Source organism: Poecile atricapillus, chromosome 27 (genome assembly GCF_030490865.1).
Source record: "Poecile atricapillus isolate bPoeAtr1 chromosome 27, bPoeAtr1.hap1, whole genome shotgun sequence".
Lineage (NCBI taxonomy): Eukaryota > Metazoa > Chordata > Aves > Passeriformes > Paridae > Poecile > Poecile atricapillus.
Window position 1 is genome coordinate 1839264 of NC_081275.1, and position 25078 is coordinate 1864341.

At 57.0% G+C, this 25078-nt stretch overlaps 1 protein-coding gene across 1 annotated transcript in view; it reads right to left on the minus strand.

Annotated features, from left to right (window-relative positions):
- Window positions 1-23848, minus strand: part of SRCIN1 (SRC kinase signaling inhibitor 1) — an 86186-nt gene extending 62338 nt beyond the window's left edge. Inside the window, exon 1 of the mRNA XM_058858091.1 lies at window positions 23811-23848. The gene's annotated coding sequence lies outside the window, so the exon portion shown is untranslated. The remainder of the gene's footprint in view (window positions 1-23810) is intronic.
- Window positions 23849-25078: the final 1230 nt, after the last annotated feature.

Sequence of the window (25078 nt, forward strand, 5' to 3'; positions counted from 1 at the left end):
CCGGAGCAGGGACAAGGCGGGTGACACCGGGGGACACCGGTGCCCCCCACTCCCACCACAGCCGTGTCCCCGAGGGGTCCAACCCTGGCCGGGTCTGGCCACTTCAAGCCAATTCCCAGAGAATTCCAGCCTTGTTTTGGGCCAAGCCTGGTGGCTCTGGGAATGCCGGGAGCGGGGCAGAGCCGGGCTCTATCCCGGGACGGGAATGTGGAAGTGAGGGGACGGCGGGGTGTCCTTGTCCCTCTCACAGCGACACAACAGCGGAAGGTGGCGGCGACCGGGATGAAAATTCCCCACCCTCCCCTCGCCCCCGGGCTCATGGAGCGGCCACCAAATCCCCTGGGAAAAGCCAGGTGACGCCAAGGCCACCCGCAGGGGACCGTGAGCACCCAGCAGGGGACAAACCTCCCCGTGATGTCCCCTGGGATGCGGGAATTCTTCTCCAGCCTCATCCCCCCCTTCCCGCATTCCCAAGGATCCCTGGCCGGGCTCAGCCGCAGGCAGCGGGCTCCCCGCCGTGCCTTTCACTCCCAAATTCCAGCGGAACGGCGGAAAATCGAGCACCCCCCCCGCTGTTCCATCGGGAACTTCCCAGGCGGGACCCCACAGAGCCAGGCTTTGCTCAGGGGCACCGTGCCCGCTCGCCGTGGATTCTCCGGGTGAAATCTTGGGATCCTGCCCGTTCCCAGCCCTGAACGCCGCCTTCTCCATGCCCGCATCCCACTAATTCCCACTCCGGAGCAGCGCCGGGACGCGGAGCTCGCCCCAAGCCGCTCCTGGCTGCAGCTCGGAGGGGCCCAGCTGGCATCTCCCGGTGACACTGCCCTGCCAGGCGGCTCCTTCCCTCTGGAAGCGCCGAAGCCACCGGATAAATCCTGCATGTCACTTGTCAGAACCCAAACCTGAGGGAGAAATCCCATCTGGCCGGCCCTGGAAAAAGCAGCCGCCACTTTTTCCCACCTCGCCGGGTGTGATCGCGCCCACGCGCCCACATGGAGACGGGAGACGAGTTCACCTCCCAAAATCCTGGGGAGCCGGTGCCAAGGGAACTGGCTGGACACACCTGGATGCTCGCTTGGAGCCATGCGGGAAGGAGCAAGCCGAGGAAAAATGAGGGGCAGAGGGTGGGAAGGACAAATTCCAACTGGGAGAGCTGGGGAAAGCTCGGGAAGCCGAGGAAAAACGAGGAGCGGAGGGAATGAGGGGAAGGACAAATTCCAACTGGGAGAGCCAGGGAAAATCTTCCTGCTGCCCTCGGGAAGCCAAGGGAAAACGAGGGGCAGAGGGGGGAAGGACAAATTCCAACTGGGAGAGCCAAGGGAAAATGAGGAGCAAAGGGAAAGAAGGGAAGGACAAATTCCAACTGGGAGAGCTGGGAAAATCTTCCCGCTGCCCTCGGGAAGCCAAGGGAAAATGAGGGGCAGAGGGGGGAAGGACAAATTCCAACTGGGAGAGCCAAGGAAAAATGAGGAGCAAAGGGAATGAAGGGAAGGACAAATTCCACCTGGGAGAGCTGGGAAAATCTTCCCTCTGCCCTCGGCTCGCTGGCTGGAGGCTGAGCCGGAGCATGGAAAACATCCCTGCCCGGGCAGAGCGGCCGTGAGGAGGAGAAGGAGGAGGAGGAGGAGGAGGAGGAGGAGGAGGAGGAGGAGGAAGAGGAGGAGGATGGAGCCCTGCGTGCCCTGGCATCCTCGGCTGGGGAGCTGCCAGCAGCCTGGGGACACGGGATGAGAATGAAGGAGAGGCGCGGCTGGCCAGGGCTCCGACAGAAGCCGCTTTGTGTCGCCCACCCCCGCGGCACAGCCGGGGCCTGGCAGCTGCCATGGGAATAGCCCGGGAATCTCCTCTGGGAGAGGGAAACTGAGGCACAGTGACACGGGTCCGGCTGCGGGCGGTGGTGCTGGGAGGGAAGGGAGTCAAAGCCAGCGTGGGAGTCAATTCCAGGCTGGAATTGAAAGGAGATGGAGTTTTCCCAAGGTTTTGGCTCCCTCAGTCTCCGTGTGGGGCGGATGTGGGGCCGTGACTGAGCCCTGGGGCAGTGACTGGATGGATGATGGATGATGGATGGATGGATGGATGGATGATGGATGATGGATGGATGATGGATGGATAATGGATGGATGGATGATGGATGGATGGATGGATGGATGATGGATGGATGGATGGATGGATGGATGGATGATGGATGATGGATGGATGATGGATGGATGGATGGATGATGGATGATGGATGGATGGATGGATGGATGATGGATAGATGGATGGATGATGGATGATGGATGGATGGATGGATGGATGATGGATGGATGGATGGATGGATGATGGATGGATGATGGATGGATGGATGGATGGATGATGGATGGATGGATGGATGGATGGATGGATGGATGGATGGATGGATGGATGATGGATGGATGATGGATGGATGATGGATGGATGGATGATGGATGAATGGATGATGGATGGATGATGGATGGATGGAATCCATGGATGGATGGATGGATGGATGATGGATGGATGGATGGATGGATGATGGATGGAATCCATGGATGGATGGATGGATGGATGGGTGGAATCCATGGATGGATGGATGAAATCCATGGCTCCATGGATGGATGGATGGACAGGGAAAGATCAGGAGGCTTTGGCTCCAGCCTTTCCCAGGATTTACCGGGATGAGCCAGGATCTCATTCCAGGGTTTGGGATTTGGTTCTGATCTCCTCTCTGGACAGGCTGAGAGAGGCCACGGAGCTGGGCAGGGGTGAGGAAGGGCTGGGAGGAGGAGGAGGAGGAGGAGGAGGAGGAGGAGGAGGAGGAGGAGGAGGAGGAGGAGGAGGAGGAGGAGGAGGAAGGGCAAGAGGAAGGGGAGGAAGGGCTGGAGGGGACCAAGACCAAAAATCAACTCCCTCAATGAAACACCGAGGGAGTTCCTGAACACATCAAGGCCTCCACAACCACAGAATCCTGGGATGGGTTGGGTGGGAAGGGACCTTAAATCCCATCCGGTGCCACCCCTGCCATGGCAGGGACACCTCCCACCTTCCCAGGCCACTCCAAACCCCGTCCAGCCTGACCTTGGACACTTCCAGGGATCCAGGGCCAGCCCCAGCTGCTCTGGGAATTCCATCCCAGCTCCTTCTCACCCTCACAGGGAGGAATTCCTTCCCAAAATCCGCTCTGAACGCCGTCACTTCCCTGCCAGGAGGAACGGGCAGGAGCAGCAGAGGGGACTGCCACCCTCCAGCCTGGCCTGTGGCCACCAGCAGCTGCCAGGGCAAAGCCCAGAGCTGGGCACGGGGCCTTTGGCACCCCAAATCCCGCTCCAGCAGGGACGGGAGAGAAGCCACGAGGGGAAGGATCCAAGCCAAGCCCACGGCGTTCCCAACCCTCTGCCCCACAAGGGCAGATTCCACTCGGGAGCACTCGGGACGGGGATTTTTCCTGCCTCGGAGGATTTGGGACCACAACAATCCCACAGCCACGCTCAGCCCAGCCCCATCCTTGGCACAGGAGACCCAGCTCGCCCAAATCTTGGCTCTGCCACCCTCAGGATGGGCTCAGAGCCCATCCCAGAGCTCCATCCGCAGAACCGAGCCCTGATCCCGCATCCTCCAGGCAGGATTTGGGCGGCACTGCCCATTTGGGTGACTCCCGCCGGGAGCTGGGCACTGCCAGAGGCCGGGAAAAGCTGGGTGGGGGTCCCGGGGGGGCCCTGGGGAGGCCGGGAGCGCTCCCGGCGGGGGCGTGGAGAACAGACCCTATTTCTGAGCACACAGGTAGCACGTTGGTGGTTGGTCACCGCCTGCCGTGCCAGCCCGGTTAGTCACAGCTCGTTAAAAATCAGAAATGCTGGGGGAAAAAAAAAAAAATATCTCAGAGCGACGTCTGAGGCCTCCGAGATGCAGGAAATCGTGCTCGGGGATGGGAAACGCGGGGTGAAATCCTGCAAGGATTCGCTGTCAGCTTGAGCAGCCACGGGACGGGGAGGCTGCGGGGACATGTGACACATCCCCCCTGGCCGCAGGGCACGGCGACACCGAGCCGGTCCCTCTGGGCTGGGGGCGCGTCCCAGCGCACCTCCGGACGCTGCGGGTGACACGAGGACAAGGCCACCGCGCTGTCGCAGGGGTAGGTGGCAGCTCTCGGGGGGCTGAGCAAGCGCTGCTGTCCCCTGCTGCCCCAGGAGGGGCACATGGGGGGCACGGCCATGTCCCCCCCTCCCCGCCCGCCGCCTCCCACCAGCGCCAGTCAGAAGCTGTCCAGGCAGCGGGGTTTAGTCAAGCAAAAGGAGGGCAGCAGCAGCTGCCTGCAGCCCTGCACCTTCTCCCCCTCCTCCTCCTCTTCCTCCTCCTCTTCCTCCTCCTCCCTTCAGAGCCGTGCACGGCACAGCCCACGCCATCTGTGCCCACCTGTGAGGGGCTGGGACCATCGCCAGGTCACCCCAGAGGCTCCTGTGTGGGGCTGGGATCACCCCAAAGTCATTCCAGAGCCCCCTGTGAGGGGCTGGGATCACCCCCAGGTCACCCCAGAGCCCCCTGTGAGGGGCTGGGATCACCCCCAGGTCACCCCAGAACCCCCTGTGAGGGGCTGGGATCACCCCCAGGTCACCCCAGAGCCCCCTGAGAGGGGCTGGGATCACCCCCAGGTCATTCCAGAGCCCCCTGTGAGGGGTTGCAACCACCATCCATCACTTCCCAGGGCAGTGCCCACCTGTGAAAGACTGGGAACATCTCCAGGCTGGGCCTCCTGTCCCTTCCTGGGGCAGAATCCATCTGTGAGGGGCTGGGATCACCCCCAGCTCATTCCAGAGCCCCCCTGTGAGGGGCTGGGATCACCCCCAGGTCATTCCAGAGCCCCCGTGAGGGGCTGGGATCACCCCCAGGTCACCTCAGAGCCCCCCGTGAAGGGCTGGAATCACCCCCAGGTCACCTCAGAGCCCCCCGTGAAGGGCTGGGATCACCCTCAGGCCACTCCAGAGCCCCCCGTGAGTGGCTGGGATCACCCCCAGGCCACTCCAGAGACCCCTGTGAGGGGCCGGAATCACCCCCGGGTCATTCCAGAGCCCCCCGTGAGGGGCTGGGATCACCCCCAGACCACTCCAGAGCCCCCCGTGAAGGGCTGGGATCACCCCCGGGTCATTCCAGAGCCCCCCGTGAGGGGCTGCGACCACCCCCAGGCCACTCCAGAGCCCCCTGTGAGGGGCTGGAATCACCCCCGGGTCATTCCAGAGCCCCCTGTGAGGGGCTGGAATCACCCCCATGCCACTTCAGAGCCCCCCGTGAGGGGCTGGGACCATCTCCAGGTCATTCCAGAGCCCCCCGTGAGGGGCTGCGACCACCCCCATCCCACCCCCCATCACTCCCAGGGCAGAGCTCATCCCCTGGCTCCTCCCGACCCTTCACGCCCCCATCCCCAGCCGCCCCCCGCTCCGTACCCACGAGCAGCGCTGGCAGCCGCTGTTCCCCGGGCTCGCTGGCTCTGCCCGGCTCCCGCAGCCTCGCCAGGGCTCGGGGGGAAGCTCCGGGGGGATTCTTTGCCCAGCGAGGCAGCATCGCGGCGGCGCGGGGGGGAGCGGGGGGCGGCTCGGAGCGCGGCTCCCGGATCTGCGCGACAAACACACGCAGCTCATGGCATCCGCTTAAACCGGGCCGGCCACGCTCTGCCTCATCACTTTGGCATTTAAAGCCGCACGCAGGGCCCGGAGGGTCGGCTCCGAGCGGCCGGATCGGGCTGAGGATGATGATGATGATGATGATGATGATGATGATGAAAGGCGGGGTGGGCGCCGCGCTCGGGGGAGGGGGGGCACCGACCTGATCGCGCAGCTCTGACCCCGCCGGCGTGCGGTGGCTGTCACCTCGCATCCAGCGCCACCGCTGTCACCTCGCATCCAGCACCACCACCGCCACCTCAAATACCTCAAATACCTCAAAAACCTCAAAATCAGCGCCACCACCGCCGCCTTTAAACCTCAAAAATCTCAAAAACCTCAAAAACCTCAAAATCAGCGCCGCCACCGCCACCTTAAAACCTCAAAAATCTCAAAATCAGTGCCACCACCGCCACCTCAAAACCTCAAAAACCTCAAAAACCTTTAAACCAGAGCCGCCACAGCCGCCTCAAAACCGGCTCCGGGTCCTCCTGGCCGGGGAGCGGAGCCGCAGCGAGGCCCGGCGGACTCGGGCTCTCCCCGCTGCTGTCCCCGCTCCTGTCCCCGCTGCTGTCCCCGCTGCTGTCCCCGCTGCTGTCCCCGCTGCTGTCCCCGCGCTAGCGAGGGGTTCCCAGGGCAGCTCCCATGGCCGATATTCCCCTCTCCCGTCCCCTCTGCCAGCTCCCATCCCTTCCCCTCACATCCTCGTCCCCGGTAACTTTTCCTCCCCCGTTCCCGGTTTGTGGCTCCGCTCGGCTCGGGCGATTCTCGCTCTTTTTTCCGCCGTTCCGGAGCTCCCTCAGGGTCTCCCGGGGATTTTTGTTTGTTTTTTGGTCCCCCCCCCCCCTTGAAATGTCAGCGTGTCCCCTCAAACGCATCACATGGCAGCAGCCGGGCAGTGCCACCAGCGCCCGGATTGTCGCCGTGTCCCCCGGTGCCACTCGGGGAGCTCTCGCCGTGCTGCCACCACCCCCGGGAGCCACCCCCGAGGCTCCGGGAGCCAGCGCTGGCCCCTGCTGGGGACACCAGGATGTCCCTGATGTCACCGAGCTGCCCAGACCCGGGCACGGACACCCCGAACCTCGCCTGGTTTTAAAAATTCAATTTATTTCTGCTGGATTTAACCATTTCCACGGCCTAAAAAAGAAAAGTCAGCGATCCGGGTTTTTTCAGGTTGTTTTTTTACAGATCTGAGGGTTTCCAGGAGTTTTGCTGATCCCACAGCAGCCCCGAGGGAGCTCGGGGATGGAATTCTGCCCGGCTGCAGAGGGTTTGTCCCCAGGACACGGCGCTGGTCACTCTGGGCAAGGCCAGGTCACAGCCTGGATGTGTCCTGCACGGACGGACCATTCCCAAAATTCCCGGGGTGAGGAGATTATCCCGCAGGAAGGAGGAGCAGGCGGTGAACACCCGCAGCTCATTCCTCACATAAAACCACTGGAATTCCAATTGCAGTTCCAACATTTTGGGGAGTTTTCTGCCACCTCCGAGGTTCCGGGGCCAAAGGGACCCCAAGGCCACCCCACAGGGTCACAGGGTCGCCTTCAGCCCGGCTGCCACCCCAAAACCCGCTGATGCCACAGGATTCAAAGCCAACTCCGGGAATTTTGGGATCCCTAACCTGGAAAAGCCCAGCCAGCATTCCCCCAGCGCTGTCACCCGTGTCCCCAAGTGCCACCTCCACGCCCCCCTGCAGGGGTGGCCACTCCAAACCTCCCTGGGCAGCTCTGCCAACCTTCCCCGTGAAGGAATTATCCCAAATATCGGATTTAAACTCCCCCTGGCGCCTTTCCTCTTATCCTAAAACCACGCGGACGCTCGCACCGCGCTGTCCTGTCACACTGGAATGCCCCACCCACCTCGGAAATTCCAGCCTTTCCCGGTTTTCCTCATCTTTTCCGGCACTGGGGAGAAGTTTTGGAAACTTTAATCTTATTTCTGCCTCCCCCATTGCCGGCGTTTCTCTCCCTGCCCTTCTGGGCAATCCCAAAAGTTCTCCCCGAGCCCTGACGGCTCAGGCGGCTCCAGGTGGGAAGAGCTGGGAATTCGGGAATGTTCACATCGCCTTGGATTCTCCCTGCTTTTGACGCGGGGGAAACTGAGGCACGGGCGGAGCAGGACCGCTCTCAATTCCCAACTCAGGGGGCAAGAAGGGAGAAACTCCAGAGCCCTGAGCTCCCGCCTGGAGCTTTTCCAGGCTCGCCAACAGCCGCAGCCGTGAGTCACAGCTGGCACAGGCGGCACTCACGACACCAAGAACCTTCCCAAAAAAATTCCTTTTCCTCCCAGCTGAGCGCTCTGGGCCACAATCCCAAAATCCCGCACCTCACACTCACCGCGGGGGATTTTTTTTCCCCCTCTTCTCTCCCTCACTTTGAGGCCGAGGGAATTTTTCCCCACATGTTTAATATCCGATATTATCCACTCCAGGTCGGTTCCTGCCTGGAGGAGAGGCGGGAATCGCTCCAAATCAAAAGAAATCAATTTAAAATAAATCTTGGATGGAGCCCGGCCGTGCAGCTGAGGCAGCAAAGGGCCAGGAGAGGTGGCCAAGGACACTCAGCAGGACAGGGACAGGGCCGGGACCTTTGCTCAGGACCCGCAGCTCCAAGGGAAGGCGCTCCTTGCCCCTGGAATAACTCGGGAATGATGAGATCTGAGGGAAAATTCTGGAACGCCCCGAGGATTAAATGTCCTTCCCGCTGATCCCTGAAAACCCGGCTGGCAGCCGCAGGGAGAGCCGGAGGATGCGGTGACCTTTTAATCACCTTTAATTGCGATCGCGCTGCTGATGAGGGGGAAATGAGCCCCGCTGCGGTCCCGGAGCCGCTCGGGAGCTCCCGCCACATCCCTGTCACCCACGGTCCCCAATGTCCCCCGATCCACGGGGATCGGAGCTGCCACGGGACAGGGGAGGCAGCTCCAGCCCCCGGGTTTATCCCGGGATAAACGGGACGGGGACAGTCCCCAGCAGGGCAGCATTCCCTGAACCCCCGGGAGGGAGGAAAACGCCTGGTTTTAAATCCAAACCTCGTTTTTTTCCCCCCACTTTGGGCTTTGCTGACTTCCCTGAGCTGGCAGGGTGGTGACAAAGGTGTCACCCCAGCGCTGGTGGCACCGCTGGAGCCGCGGGGTGTCCGTGAGGTAATTCCCAGGAAAAAGCCGCTAAAAGCAGCTCCGGCACGTCGGGGTGAGACATCTGCATTCACACCTGCGCTCCCAAACACGCTTCTGCTCTCAGCAGCTCCCGCGGAGCCGCTTCCAGCCCCTGCCGTGCCCGCGGGGTGAGGATGCTCTGCTGATTCCCTGCTCCATTCCCTGCTCCATTCCCGCTCCATTCTCTGCTCCTTTTCCTGCTCCGTTCTCTGCTCCATCCCTGCTCCATCCCTGCTCCATCCCTGCTCCATTTCCTGCTCCATTCCCTGCTCCATTCCCGCTCCATTCCCTGCTCCGTTCTCTGCTCCATCCCTGCTCCATTCCCTGCTCCATTCCGCCTCCATCCCCTCTCCATCCCCTCTCCATCCCTGCTCCATCCCTGCTCCATTTCCTGCTCCATCCCTGCTCCATCCCTGCTCTATTCCCCGCTCCATCCCCTCTCCATCCTCTTTCCATCCCCTCTCCATCCCTGCTCCATCCCTGCTCCATTCCTGCTCCATCCCTGCTCCATCCCTGCTCCATCCCCTCTCCATCCTCTCTCCATCCCCTCTCCATCCCCGCTCCATTCCCTCCACACCCCATCCCACCCCTCAGTGAATCCCGGCTCCCCTCCGAGCCCTCATCCCCCCCGGAGCAGCACAATGAGGGCTCGGGACGGGAACAGCGGGGCAGTCATGGATCGGGAATCCCGGCGCCTTCCCGGAGCTGGGACAGACGCGGCTTTGTGCGCTCGGTGCCGGGGCAGCGCCGAGTCCATCGAGCAATATTCGCACAGGCGGTGCCCTCCTGGCACAGAGGGGCCTTTGTGTCCCCAGCACGGCCACAGAGACCGGGGACAAACGGAGCGCGGCGTCCCGGAGGGGGATGTGCCGCTGCAGGGATGCTCCAGGGGGGGTTATCCAGGCCTGGATGAGCGCTGGGAGTTCAGAAAAAGCTCGGCCGTGCTGGCGGGGGTGGGATCGGGCCGTGCCCAGCGCGGCTTGGGGCGGGGTGGCGGTGCCAGGAGGGGATGGAAGTGCCGGGGGGGGATGGATGTGCCAGGGTGGGGATGGATGTGCCCATTCCCGATGGGATGGGTGTGCCAGGGGGGGATGGAAGTGCCGGGGTGGGATGGATGTGCCCATTCCCGGTGGGATATCAGTGCCAGGGTGGGATGGAAGTGCCGGGGTGGGATGGATGTGCCCATTCCCGATGGGATGGATGTGCCAGGAGGGGATGGAAGTGCCGGGGGGGGAATGGATGTGCCCATTCCCGGTGGGACATCAGTGCCAGGGGGGGAGGGGTGTGCCAGGGTGGAATGGAAGTGCCGGGGTGGGATGGATGTGCCCATTCCCGGTGGGATATCGGTGCCAGGGGGGGATGGATGTGCCAGGGGGGATGGATGTGCCCATTCCCGGTGGGATGGATGTGCCAGGGTGGGATGGATGTGCCAGGGTGGGATGGATGTGCCCATTCCCGGTGGGATATCAGTTCCAGGGGGGGATAGAAGTGCCGGGGTGGGATGGATGTGTCCATTCCCGGTGGGATATCGGTGCCAGGGTGGGATGGAAGTGCCGGGGGTGGGAATGGATGTGCCCATTCCCGGTGGGATGGATGTGCCAGGGTGGGATGGATGTGCCAGGGTGGGATGGATGTGCCCATTCCCGATGGGATGGAAGTGCCGGGGGGGGATGGATGCCCCCATTCCCGGTGGGATATCGGTGCCAGGGGGGGATGGGTGTGCCAGGGGGGGATGGATGTGCCAGGGTGGGGATGGATGTGCCCATTCCCGATGGGATGGGTGTGCCAGGAGGGGATGGAAGTGCCGGGGGGGAATGGATGTGCCCATTCCCGGTGGGATATCAGTGCCAGGGGGGGATGGATGTGCCAGGGGGGTGGAAGTGCCGGGGTGGGATGGATGTGCCCATTCCCGGTGGGATATCGGTACCGGGGTGGGATGGATGTGCCAGGGGGGATATCAGTGCCAGGGGCGGATGGATGTCCCCATTCCCGATGGGATATCAGTGCCGGGGTGGGATGGATGTGCCAGGGTGGGATGGATGCCCCCATTCCCGATGGGATGGAAGTGCCGGGGTGGGATGGAAGTGCCCATTCCCGGTGGGATATCGGTGCCGAGGTGGGATGGATGTGCCAGGGTGGGATGGATGTGCCCATTCCCGATGGGATGGAAGTGCCAGGGGTGGATGGATGTGCCCATTCCCGATGGGATATCGGTGCCAGGGGTGGATGGATGTGCCCATTCCCGGTGGGATGGATGTGCCAGGGGGGATATCAGTGCCAGGGGCGGATGGATGTGTCCATTCTCGGTGGCGGAGATGTGGGATTTGAGCTTTTCCCGGCGCTGTCGGTCCGCCTGCCCTCGCGAGGACAGACACACGGACAGACAGACACACGGACAGACAGACAGGCAGACAGACAGCCTCTCCCGGCCGTCCCCAGGCGCTGGGAGCAGGAGGCGGCTGCAAAAGGAGACGAGGACAGCGCTGGGAGCTGCTGGGGAACCAGAGCCTGGTTAGGAAGCGCTTCTCCGAATCTCCAAAAATTCCCAAATTCCCAAATTCCCGATCCACGACCCCAAATCACCGCTCCGGGAAAAGCCAGGCCGGGACAGGAGCTGCGCCCCGGGGATAGCGACAGGGGACAGACAGGACCCAAACCCGAACCTCTGGGGGGTCACCAAGGGGAAAAAACCCCCCCAGTCCAGGCGGGCAGGAAAACCTTTTCCACCCGGAGGCTGCCGGTGGAGGGATGGGATCTGCCGCTGTCGCTGCCGGCAGGAAACCGAGTTAAAACTCCTCAGGGACCTTTTGGCACCGCGCGGCTCCGAGCCTTTCACAGCTGAAGGGCCAGGAAATGCGGATCCTGCTCCAACCCAGCCAAGTGACGGCTGATGAGTTCTCAAATCGCACAAAAAAAGAAAAAAAAACACCCCAAAAAAAAAACTCCTCAAAGCCCGAGCAGAAGAAGAAGAAGCCGGAGGTGTCGAGGCAGCTCCGGGGATGGCTCAGCCTGCTCGGATCTCTGCGGGCAACATCTGCCGAGCCTGGCATCGCCCTCCGCGCTGGCAGAGCCCGGCACCGCTCCCAGACGGGAGCTGCCAAGCGGTGCCAGGTGGAGCCGAGGCAATTTTGGCACCCGCAGGTCCCCTCCAGCCTCCCACGGCCCCGCTCGCATCCCAAGCTGTTCCCGCGGCCGCCCCGGCACCCTCTGGATCCATCCCTGGATTTGGGGCTTTGATCCCCAGCTGGTGGCGGATCCCAGCCCCTCCCGGAGAAGCGGGAAGCGAGAATTTGTTCCCCGAAGCCGAGCGGAGCCTGGCACAGCCTCCCGGGGGCTGCGGCGACACCTCCGGGGCCCGGCTGGCGCCCGGCGCCCACCGGCTGCACCCGGAGCCCTGGCACGGCCCCAAACCCCGCTGCTCCAGAACCTCCGTTCCCCTTTTCCTTTGCTCACTTTGCTCAGCGCGGAGGCGCCGATGCCGCTCGGATCGGCCGCAGGATCGGGAGATGCGCCCGGTTCTGCCTTAAAATATCCCCAAAATCCACCCGCGGGAGGTGGAGAGGGAAAGGGACGAGCGGCAGGAGCAGCTGCGGCAGAGCTGGATGGAGGAGCAGGGCCAGGGAGGAGAGAGGAGAGAGGAGAGGGGAGAGAGGGGAGAGGGGAGAGGGGAGAGGGGAGAGGGGAGAGGGGAGAGGGGAGAGGAGAGAGGGGAGAGGGGAGAGGGGAGAGGGGAGAGGGGAGAGGGGAGAGGGGAGAGGGGAGAGGAGAGAGGGGAGAGGAGAGAGGGGAGAGGGGAGAGGGGAGAGAGGGGAGAGGGGAGAGGGGAGAGGGGAGAGGGGAGAGGGGAGAGGAGAGAGAGGAGAGGGGAGAGAGGGGAGAGGGGAGAGGGGAGAGGGGAGAGGGGAGAGGGGAGAGGAGAGAGAGGAGAGGGGAGAGAGGGGAGAGGGGAGAGGGGAGAGGGGAGAGGGGAGAGAGGAGAGAGGAGAGAGGAGAGAGAGGGGAGAGGAGAGAGGGGAGAGGGGAGAGGAGAGAGGAGAGAGGAGAGAGGGGAGAGGGGAGAGGGGAGAGGGGAGAGGGGAGAGGGGAGAGAGGAGAGAGGAGAGAGGAGAGAGAGGAGAGAGGAGAGAGGAGAGAGGAGAGAGGAGAGAGGAGAGAGGAGAGAGGGAAGAGGGGAGAGGAGAGAGGAGAGAGGAGAGAGGAGAGAGGAGAGAGGAGAGAGGAGAGAGGAGAGAGAGGAGAGAGGAGGGAGAGGGGAGAGGAGAGAGGGGAGAGGGGAGAGGAGAGAGGAGAGAGGAGAGAGGAGAGAGGAGAAGCCTCGCCAAGGGCAGCGCTGGGCTTTGGGGGCACTTTGAGGATCCTTCTTGGCATCATCGGAAGGATCCCAGGAGGGTTTGGGATTTATTTCCCACCCCCTGCCACCGTCAGGGACATCTCCCACTATCCCAGGCTGCTCCAACCTGGCCTCGGACACTTCCAGGGATGAGGAAGGTGCAGATTTTCCTCCCATTTTTAGCGCAGGAAGATCCCAAAGTGGCACAGGAGAGGTGCAGGGCTCCTCAAACCTCCGGGCTGTCCCAAACCTGCAGGATGGGATAAATCCAGGGGGTCCCTCCCACACCTGGGAGCTGCCCCCACCGGCCTCATCCCACTCCAGGGACGCTCCCGGAGAGCCAAACCTCACCTGGCTTTAAAAATTCCATTTATTTCCTCTATTTAACCATTTCCTAAAAAAAAAAATAAAAGAAAGTCTCAGCAATCGCGGGGGTTTTCCAGGAGTTTTGGCAGCTCCCATCCCCTGGGGATGGTCCAACCTCACCTGGGGACTTCTGCTCTTCCTCCAAAGATTTCAATCAAGTCCCGGTGCCAAAATCAGCACAAAAATTGCATTTCCCGACCTCTCCGTTTGTATCCCCGCGCTCTTCCCCCGTTTGGAAGCCGCGGGAGGGAGCGATTGAAAGGCACGCGAGAGCAATTCTTAAATTAACCATTCACAAATGCCTTAATTGAGGTCCTGCTCAATTGAGAACCTCTCGTTGCAGCGGAGAGGATCCGGATCGTTGCTGTTTGTGGGTTTTATGGTGAATTTGTTGGGTTTTATTGTGAATTTGTTGGGTTTTATTGTGAATTTCAGGCCCTGGGCTCCCATAAAAGCTTTAAAACCTCGCCTGGGGCTGGGAGTTGTGGTTTAAACTGGGCACGGCGGATGGGGGTGGGGAAGGGGGGAATTTGGGATAAAAATGGGAGAGGGAAGCAGGAAATGAGGGAGTTGGGGGATATTCACAGCCCTTCTGGGGGGTTTCTGTGGCTTTGAATAAGGATTTTGAGCTGATTAAAAAAAAAAATTGGGGGTGTTTGGAGGGTGGGGAAGCTCAGCCCTGGGTCGGGATCCACGCTGAGATTTGGGGTTTTAGGGATGAAACTGGAGTTTGGAGTTTGGAGCGCCCTGGGATAGCGGGATAGCCCTGCCCTTGGAATGGGATGAGCTTGGAGCTCCCTTCCAAGCCAAATCCTTCTGGGATTCCAGATTTTTACAGATCCGGGGGTCGCCGCTGATCTTTTACAGATGGAGAAATGGACTCGGGAGGGGATTTGGGGGAGAAATTCCTCCCTGTGAGGGCTGGGATGGAATTCCCAGATTTGCTGGGGCTGCCCCTGGGTCCCTGGGAGCATCCAGGGCCAGGCTGGACATTGGGGTTTGGATTGGCCTGGGATGGTGGGAGGTGTCCCTGGGCGCACTGGAGGGGATTTGAGGTCCTTCCATCCCAAAACCATTCCCTGATCCCACAGAGCCCATTCCCCACCAACACCGGGAATTCCTCAACCCCCGGGAGCGGGGCTGACCCCGCTGCGCTCCCACCTTCCCCGAAATCCAATTCATGGCAGCGCACGAGGGGTGGGGGACACCGGGAAGGGGATGGAGGGAACCGGGAAGGGCTGGGGAACACAGGGAAGGGGATGGGAAACACCGGGAAGGGGATGGGAAACACCGGGAAGGGGATGGGAAACACCGGGAAGGGGATGGGAAACACCGGGAAGGGGATGGAGGGCACCGGGAAGGGGATGGAGGGCACCGGGAAGGGCTGGAGGACACCGGGAAGGGGATGGGAAACACCGGGAAGGGGATGGGGCACACCGGGAAGGGGATGGGGGACACCGGGAAGGGGGTGGAGGGAACCGGGAAGGGGATGGAGAACAACGGGAAGAGCTGGGGGACACCGGGAAGGGCTGGGGGACACCGGGAAGGGGATGGGGGACACCGGGAAGGGGATGGAGGGCACCGGGAAGGGGATGAGAGACACCGGGAAGGGGATGGAGAGAACCGGGAAGGGCTGGGGAACACAGGGAAGGGGATGGGAAACACCGGGAAGGGGATGGGGCACACCGGGAAGGGGATGGAGGGCACCGGGAAGGGGATGGAGGGAACCGGGAAGGGCTGGAGGACACCGGGAAGGGGATGGAGGACACCGGGAAGGGGACGGGGAATACCGGTAAGGGGATGGGGGACACCGGGAAGGGCTGAAAGGAACCGGAAGGAAGCACCGGGAAGAGATGGAAGGAGACCGGGAATGTTTGGAAGGCTCCAGGAAGAGATGGAAAGAACCAGGAATGGCTGGAGGGCTCCGGGAAGGTTTGGAAGGCACCGGGAACGGCTGGAAGGCTCCGGGAGGGGATGGAAGGAACCGGGATGAGATGGAATACACCGGGAATGGCTGGAAGGGCTGGAATACACCGGGAAGGGCTGGAAGGGCTGGAATACACCGGGAAGGGCTGGAACACACCGGGAAGGGCTGGAACACACCGGGAAGGGCTGGAACACACCAGGAATGGCTGGAATACACCGGGAATGGCTGGAATACACCGGGAATGGCTGGAATACACCGGGAATGGCTGGAATACAGCGGGAAGGGCTGGAATACGCCGGGAATGGCTGGAATACACCGGGAATGGCTGGAATACACCGGGAATGGCTGGAATACACCGGGAATGGCTGGAAGGCTCCGGGAGGGGATGGAATACACCGGGAATGGCTGGAATACACCGGGAATGGCTGGAATACACCGGGAATGGCTGGAATACACCGGGAAGGGCTGGAATACACCGGGAATGGCTGGAAGCTCTCGCAGGCAGCCAAGGCCGCTCCCGTCTGCTCCAGCCCCTCTGCCGGCGCTAATTGCGGCACATCAGCCGGTAATTATAGGTGCGGTAATTATAGGTACAGCTCTGACGCCGCAGCCATCAGGCGGCTCTGGCAGGAGCCCGCAGCCTCTCCCCCCGCTCCCGCCGCTATTTTGGGGATGTCTGGGAGCTGCCCCGGCCTCCTGCTCATCCCGCGGGGTCAGAACGCCCGCGAACAGCGGCTCCAGCGGGCTCCAGGCCGCCGCTCCCTGCGGAAATTCCAGCCGGGAATGGTTTTCTCACCGCGGGAATTTTTTATCGGGAGGGTTTTTAACCCCAAAGAATTGCCGGAGGGGGAGGGGGTGGGAGCGGGGAGGGTGGGCAGGGGGCGACCAGCGGCCAGCCGGGACCACCAACAGCTCCGGGAGGAGGAGGAGGAGGAGGAAGAATGAGGAGGATGAGGAGGAGGAGGAGGAAGAATGAGGAGGATGAGGAGGAGGAGGAGTATGAGGCGGAAGAGGAGGCTGAGGATGAGGAAGATGAGGATGAGAGAATGAGGAGGGTGAGGATGAGAAGGAGGAGGATGTTGAGGAGGATAAAGATGAGGATGAGGAGGATGAAGATGAGGAGGATAAGGATGAGGATGAGAATGAGGAGGATGACGAGGAGGATGAGGAGGATGAGGATGAGGAGGATGAAGATGAGGAGGATAAGGATGAGGAGAATAAGCATGAGGATAAGGATGAGAATGAGAATGAGGAGGATGAGATGAGGATGAGGAGGATGAAGATGAGGATGAGGATGAGGAGGATGAGATGAGGATGAGGAGGATGAAGATGAGGATGAGGATGAGGAGGATGAGATGAGGATGAGGAGGATGAAGATGAGGATGAGGAGGATGAAGGTGAGGAGGCTGAGGAAGGTGAGGACACCACATTTCCCGGTTTTACAGGAAGGGGAGGAAGATGCCGGCGGTGGGAGGAGCGATAATTGTGATAATTGTAATTAAAAGGCGATCGGCGGTGCTGGAGCCGCTGGGAACGCGGAGCTGTGGAAAAGCTTCGGCCCCAGGAGCGATCCCTGCTGGGAACGGAACCCAGAGACACCGGGACAGGACACCGGGAGCGGGACAGGGCAGTGGGGACCGGGCATGGGGACATTCCCTGTCCCTTGGAATGGGGACATTCCCTGTCCCTCGGGATGGGAACATTCCCTTGTCCCTCAGGATGGGGACAATCCCCTGTCACTTGGGTTGGGGACATTCCCTGTCCCTCGGGTTGGGGACATTCCCTGTCCCTCGGGATGGGGACATTCCCTGTTCCTTGGGATGGGGACATTCCCTGTCCCACTGGGTTGGGGACATTTCCTGTCCCACTGCATTTGGGACATTTCCCTGTTCCTTGGCATGGGAACACTCCCTGTCCCTCGGGTTGGGGACATCCCCCTGTCCCTTGGGATGGGAACATTCCCCTGTCCCTCAGGATGGGGACAATCCCCTGTCACTTGGGTTGGGGACATTTCCCTGTCCCTCGGGATGGGGACATTCCCTGTCCCTCGGGATGGGGACATTTCCTGTCCCTTGGGACGGGGACATTCCCTTTCCCACTGGGATGGGAACATTCCTTGTCCCTTGGGATGGGGACATTCCCACTGGGATGGGGACAACACTTTCCCCTTTCCCACAGGTTTGGGAACAATCCTTCCCTTGTCCCATGGGATTGGGGACAACCCTGTCCCTGTCCCAGGGGATTGGGGACAATCCTTCCCCTGTCCCATGGGATTGGGGACAATCTTCCCCCTGTCCCAGGGGACACTGTGACCACACTGTCCTTTACCCTGGCACCGCCACCCTACGCCCACCACCCCTTTCCCCGGGAAACCACGAACATTCCCATCATTCCCACACAGAATTCCCGGCTCATCCCATCCCGGCCGCTCCCTCCTCTCTCCCCCCGGCTCCTCCGACACGTCCCAGCCGCCTCCCGTCACCTCGCGGTGGGACTTTGGTGACAAAACCCAGCGACTTTTGGGGACAAAAACCACCTCCACCCCCTCCCTGACCACCTCCAGCGTTTTTCCCGGCCGGAACACCGGGATGAAAGCGGCGCCGGTTTCCTCCAGGTCTTCGCAACCCTCGGGAAGGGTCAGGAGGTGTTTTGGGACCGGGAGGCAAAACTCATTAACGTCCCCATTAGCGGTGGCCTCGCTGTCGCTGTCACCTCCGCCAGGACGCGGCGGCGCTTTCATCCCCCCAGACAGAGGCGGAAAAGCAGACGGGAGGCAGGAAAAATGTTCCAAAGGTTCGGGAAAAGGGTTTTTTTTCCATCATTCCCGCCCCTGATCCCACATAAATGTCTGTAGGGATGTCACCTCGTGACGCGGGAGATGCCACCGAGGGTTGGTGGCCCCCGGTTTGGAGCTGGGGGGGAAGAGGGGTCGGGAGGGGCTTTTCTGGTTGGGAAAGGTCCCCCAAATCCCACAAATCCCAGAAATCCTACAAATCCTGAGTGCCCAGCACTCTGCCATGCTTCCTCCAGAAGCAGCCTGATCCATTCAACCACTGGATCCTGAAGGATCATCACCACTGGATCCCAAAAAACATCACCACTGAATCCCAAAAAACATCACCACTGAAACCCAAAGAATTGCCACTGAATCCCAGAAAACATCACCACTGAATCCCAGAAAAATCACCTCTGGATCCCGAGAAACATCACCACTGAATCCCAAAGAATTGCCACTGAATCCCAGAAAACATCACCACTGGATCCCGAGAAACATCACCACTGAATCCCAGCAAACATCACCACTGAATCCCAAGAAACATCACCTCTGGATCCTGAGAAACATCACCACTGAAACCCAAAGAATTGCCACTGAATCCCAGAAAACATCACCACTGAATCCCAAAAAACATCGCCACTGAATCCCAAAGAATCACCATTGAAACCCAAAAAGTCACCACTGAATCCCAAAAAAAGGTCACCGTTGAATTCCAAGGAACATCAACACTGAACCCCCAAAAACATCATCATTGTATCCCAAAAACCCATCACACTGAATCCCAAAATGCTGTCACCGTTGAATCCCAAGAAACATCACCCTTGAATCCCTAAAAACCATCACTGCTGAATCCCCCCAAAATCACCACTGAATCCCAAAAAAAAGGAGCAGCACCACTGAATCCCAAAAACCCATCACACTGAATCCCAAAAACCCATCACACTGAATCCCAAAGAACCATCACCACTGAATCCCAAAGAACCATCACCACTGAATCCCAAGAAAACATCGTGGCTGAATCCCAAAAAAGTCACCACTGAGCCCCAAAACCCGATCACCACTGAATCCCAAAGAGACACCATCACTCAATCCCTGGCAAAAATCACGATTGAATCCCCCCAGAAATTACAGCTGAATCCCAGAGAAGCAGCACCACTGAATTCCAAAAAAAAAATTAACTGTTGAATCCCAAAAATGTAGCCGTTGAATCCCAAAAGCTCATCACCACTGAATCCCAAAAAAACTGTCACCACTGAATCCCAAAAAAACATCGGCACTGGATCCCAAAGGAACATCACCATTGAATCCCAAAAAAGTCACCACTGAATCCCAAAAAAAGGAGCAGCACCACTGAATCCCAAAAACCCATCACACTGAATCCCAAAGAACCATCACACTGAATCCCAAAAACCCATCACACTGAATCCCAAAGAACCATCACACTGAATCCCAAAAACCCATCACACTGAATCCCAAAGAACCATCACACTGAATCCCAAAAACCCATCACACTGAATCCCAAGAAAACATCGTGGCTGAATCCCAAAAAAGTCACCACTGAGCCCCAAAACCCGATCACTGCTGAATTCCAAGGAACCATCACCACTGAATCCCAAAGAGCCACCATCACTCAATCCCCCCCAAAAATCACGATTGAATCCCCCCAGAAATTACAGCTGAATCCTGGAGAAGCAGAACCACTGAATTCCAAAAAAAAAATTAACTGTTGAATCCCAAAAATGTAGCCATTGAATCCCAAAAGCTCATCACCACTGAATCCCAAAAAAACTGTCACCACTGAATCCCAAAAAACCATCGGCACTGGATCCCAAAGGAACATCACCATTGAATCCCAAAAAAGTCACCACTGAATCCCAAAAAAAGGAGCAGCACCACTGAATCCCAAAAACCCATCACCACTGAATCCCAAAAACCCATCACACTGAATCCCAAAGAACCATCACACTGAATCCCAAAGAACCATCACCATTGAATCCCAAGAAAACATCGTGGCTGAATCTCAAAGAAGTCACCACTGAGCCCCAAAACCCGATCACCACTGAATCCCAAAGAGCCACCATCACTCAATCCCCCCAAAAATCACGATTGAATCCCCCCAGAAATTACAGCTGAATCCCGGAGAAGCAGCACCACTGAATTCCAAAAAAAAAATTAACTGTTGAATCCCAAAAATGTAGCCATTGAATCCCAAAAGCTCATCACCACTGAATCCCAAAAAACCATCGGCACTGGATCCCAAAGGAACATCACCATTGAATCCCAAAAAATTGTCACGACTGAATCCCAAAACCTGATCACCGCTGAATCCCAAAAACTCATCACCACTGAATCCCAGAAAACATCACCACTGGATCCCAAAAAACATTGCCACCGAATCCCAAAGAATCACCATTGAAACCCAAAAAAGTCACCACTGAATCCCAAAAAAAGGAGCAGCACCACTGAATCCCAAAAACCCATCACCACTGAATCCCAAAAACCCATCACACTGAATCCCAAGAAAACATCGTGGCTGAATCCCAAAAAAGTCACCACTGAGCCCCAAAACCCGATCACTGCTGAATTCCAAGGAACCATCACCACTGAATCCCAAAGAGACACCATCACTCAATCCCCCCCAAAAATCACGATTGAATCCCCCCAGAAATTACAGCTGAATCCCAGAGAAGCAGAACCACTGAATTCCAAAAAAAAAATTAACTGTTGAATCCCAAAAATGTAGCCATTGAATCCCAAAAGCTCATCACCACTGAATCCCAAAAAAAACTGTCACCACTGAATCCCAAAAAACCATCGGCACTGGATCCCAAAGGAACATCACCATTGAATCCCAAAAAATTGTCACGACCAAATCCCAAAACCCGATCACCGCTGAATCCCAAAAACTCATCACCACTGAATCCCAAGAAAACATCACCGTTGAATCCCAAAAAAGTCACCACTGAATCCCAAAAAAAGGAGCAGCACCACTGAATCCCAAAAACCCATCACACTGAATCCCAAAAACCCATCACACTGAATCCCAAGAAAACATCGTGGCTGAATCCCAAAAAAGTCACCACTGAGCCCCAAAACCCGATCACTGCTGAATTCCAAGGAACCATCACCACTGAATCCCAAAGAGACACCATCACTCAATCCCCCCAAAAATCACGATTGAATCCCCCCAGAAATTACAGCTGAATCCCGGAGAAGCAGAACCACTGAATTCCAAAAAAAAAATTAACTGTTGAATCCCAAAAATGTAGCCATTGAATCCCAAAAGCTCATCACCACTGAATCCCAAAAAAACTGTCACCACTGAATCCCAAAAAACCATCGGCACTGGATCCCAAAGGAACATCACCATTGAATCCCAAAAAATTGTCACGACTGAATCCCAAAACCCGATCACCGCTGAATCCCAAAAACTCATCACCACTGAATCCCAAAAAACATCACCACTGGATCCCAAAAAACATCGCCACCGAATCCCAAAGAATCACCATTGAAACCCAAAAAAGTCACCACTGAATCCCAAAAAACCATCGGCACTGGATCCCAAAGGAACATCACCATTGAATCCCAAAAAATTGTCACGACTGAATCCCAAAACCTGATCACCGCTGAATCCCAAAAACTCATCACCACTGAATCCCAAGAAAACATCACCGTGGAATCCCAAAAAAGTCACCACTGAATCCCAAAAACCCAATCACCTCTGAATCCCGAAGCAGCAGCACCACTGGATCCCAAAAATAATCACAAAAATAATCACAACGGAATTATAAATAAAGGAGGAGCACCAGGGATCCTTTTAGGAACTCTGAGGATCCCTCCAGGAACACCAGGAATCCTTTTAGGAACACCAGGGATCCTCTAGGATCACCAGGAATCTTTTTAGGAACACCCAAAATCTCTCCAGGATCACCAGGAATCCTTTTAGGAACACCCAAAATCTCTCCAGGATCACCAGGAATCCTCCAGGATCACCAGGAATCCTTTTAGGATCACCAGGAATCCTTTTAGGAACACCCAAAATCTCTCCAGGATCACCAGGAATCTTTTTAGGAACACCCAAAATCTCTCCAGGATCACCAGGAATCCTTTTAGGATCACCCAAAATCTCTCCAGGATCACCAGGAATCCTTTTAGGAACACCCAAAATCTCTCCAAGATCAACAGGAATCCTCCAGGATCACCAGGAATCCTCTAAGATCACCAGGAATCCTTTTAGGAACACCCAAAATCTCTCCAGGATCACCAGGAATCCTTTTAGGATCACCAGGAATCCTTTTAGGATCACCAGGAATCCTTTTAGGAACACCAAAGATCCTCCAAGACCACAAAACTCCACAAATCCACCCTGTCCTCCACCAAAATTTTGGGAAGCGACGCCTCAACCACGGATGTCAACCAAAATCCCGGCAGGTCCCTCTAAAACATCCCAAAAATTGGGCAGGAACCTCTAAAACATCCAAAAAAATGGGCAGGACCCTCTAAAACATCCCAAAAATCGGGCAGATCTCTGTAAAACATCTCAAAAATCGGGCAGGACCTCTAAAACATCCAAGAAATTGGGCAGGAACCTCCTAAAAACATCCAAAAAATGGGCAGGACCTCTAAAACATCCCAAAATCCAGGCAGGACCCTCTAAAACATCCCAAAAATCAAGCGGGAACCTCCTAAAAACATCTCAAAAACTGGGGAGGACCTCTAAAACATCCCAAAATCCAGGCAGGAACCTCTAAAACATCCCAAAAATTGGGCAGGACTCTCCAAAACATCCCAAAAATCAAGCGGGAACCTCCTGAAAACATCTCAAAAATCAAGAAGGAACCTCTAAAACATCCCAAAAATTGGGCAGGACTCTCTAAAACATCCCAAAAATCAAGCGGGAACCTCCTAAAAACATCCAAAAAATGGGCAGGACCTCTAAAACATCCAAAAAATGGGCAGGACCCTCCAAAAAACATCCCAAAAATCAAGGGGGAACCTCCTAAAAACACCCCAAAAATCAAGAAGGAACCTCTAAAACATCCCAAAAATTGGGCAGGACTCTCTAAAACATCCCAAAAATCAAGCGGGAACCTCCTAAAAACATCCAAAAAATGGGCAGGACCTCTAAAACATCCAAAAAATGGGCAGGACCCTCCTAAAAACATCCCAAAAATCGGGCAGGACCCTCCAAAACATCCCAAAAATCAAGGGGGAACCTCCTAAAAACATCCCAAAAATCAAGAAGGAACCTCTAAAACGTCTCAAAAATCGGGCAGGACCCTCCTAAAAACATCCCAAAAATCGGGCAGGACCCTCCAAAACATCCCAAAAATCAAGGGGGAGCCTCCTCAAAACACCCCAAAAATCAAGAAGGAACCTCTAAAACGTCTCAAAAATCGGGCAGGACCCTCCAAAACATCCAAAAAAAAGGCCAGGACCCTCCTAAAAACATCCCAAAAATGGGGTTCCGGGTGCTGCCCTCACCCACCACGGGCCCGGCTGGCGGGAGAGGGGCGGGGAAAGAGTGAAAATCATGGAATTATGGAAGAAAAAGAAAAAAAAAGAGGGGAAAAGGGGAGGACGCCGTGGGCCCCCCGGTACTGACCTGGAGACTTTAAACAAAGGGAACACAGTCCTGGCTTCTTCCCGCCCGCAATTCCATGGAGCCCTGGGTAGGGACAGGAAAGGAGGAGATTGATGAATGCCCGCGGGAAATTCCAGCTGGGAATTTTTTATTATTGTTATTGTTATTATTGTTATTATTATTGGGATTTTTAGGGTTTTTTTTTTTGGCGGGAAAAAGAAAGAAATGAATCTGAGCAAGCGAAACACAGCGGAAAAAAATCCAAAATAAAAGAGCGGAGGGAAAGGGTTGGGAGCGGAATGCGGAGAGGGGTGGGGGAAAGAGGGGAAAATCCCACTGGATGCCGTGGATTCCGTGGATTCCATGGATATGGGGCTGGGAATAGCGTCCCCCACACCTGGGGACTTGTTCCTGCTTGTAGGGAGAGGAATATCCCAAAATTGGGAGAGGAATATCCCAAAACATGGAGAGAAATAGCCCAAAATTTGGAGAGGAATATCCCAAAATAGGGAGGGAAATATCCCAAAATAATGAGATGAATATCCCAAAATTTGGAGAGGAGTATCCCAAATTAATAAGAGGAATATCCCAAAATAATGAGATGAATATCCCAAAATTGGGAGAGGAATAACCCAAAACATGGAGAGAAATAGCCCAAAATTTGGAGAGGAATATCCCAAAATTTGGAAAGGAATATCCCAAAATAATGAGATGAATATCCCAAAATAATAAGAGGAATATCCCAAAATTGGGAGAGGAATATCCCGAAACATGGAGAGAAATAGCCCAAAATTTGGAGAGGAATATCCTAAAATTGGGAATGGAATATCCCAAAATAATGAGATGAATATCCCAAAATAAGGAGATGAATATCCCAAAAGAGGGAGGGGAATATCCCAAAAGAGGGAGGGAAATATCCCAAAACAGTGAGGGAAATATCCCAAAATAATGAGAGGAATATCCCAAAATAGGGAGAGAAACATCCCAAAATAATAAGAGGAATATCCCAGAATAGGGAGGGAAATATCCCAAAATTGGGAGAGGAACATCCCAAAACAGGGATCAGAATATCCCAGAACAAGGAAAGGAAAATCCCAAAAGAAGCAGAGGAACATCCCTGAAGAGGAAGATCCCAAAACAGGCAGAGGAACATCCCAAACTTGGGATTTGGGAGGGAAAAGGGGATTCACATCCTCTCCTACCCCATGGATCCCGATCCAGACCATCCCACCCATCCTGCCAGCCCCAATTCCCAAAAATCCCAATCCCATTCCCAATTTTGGGGTCTG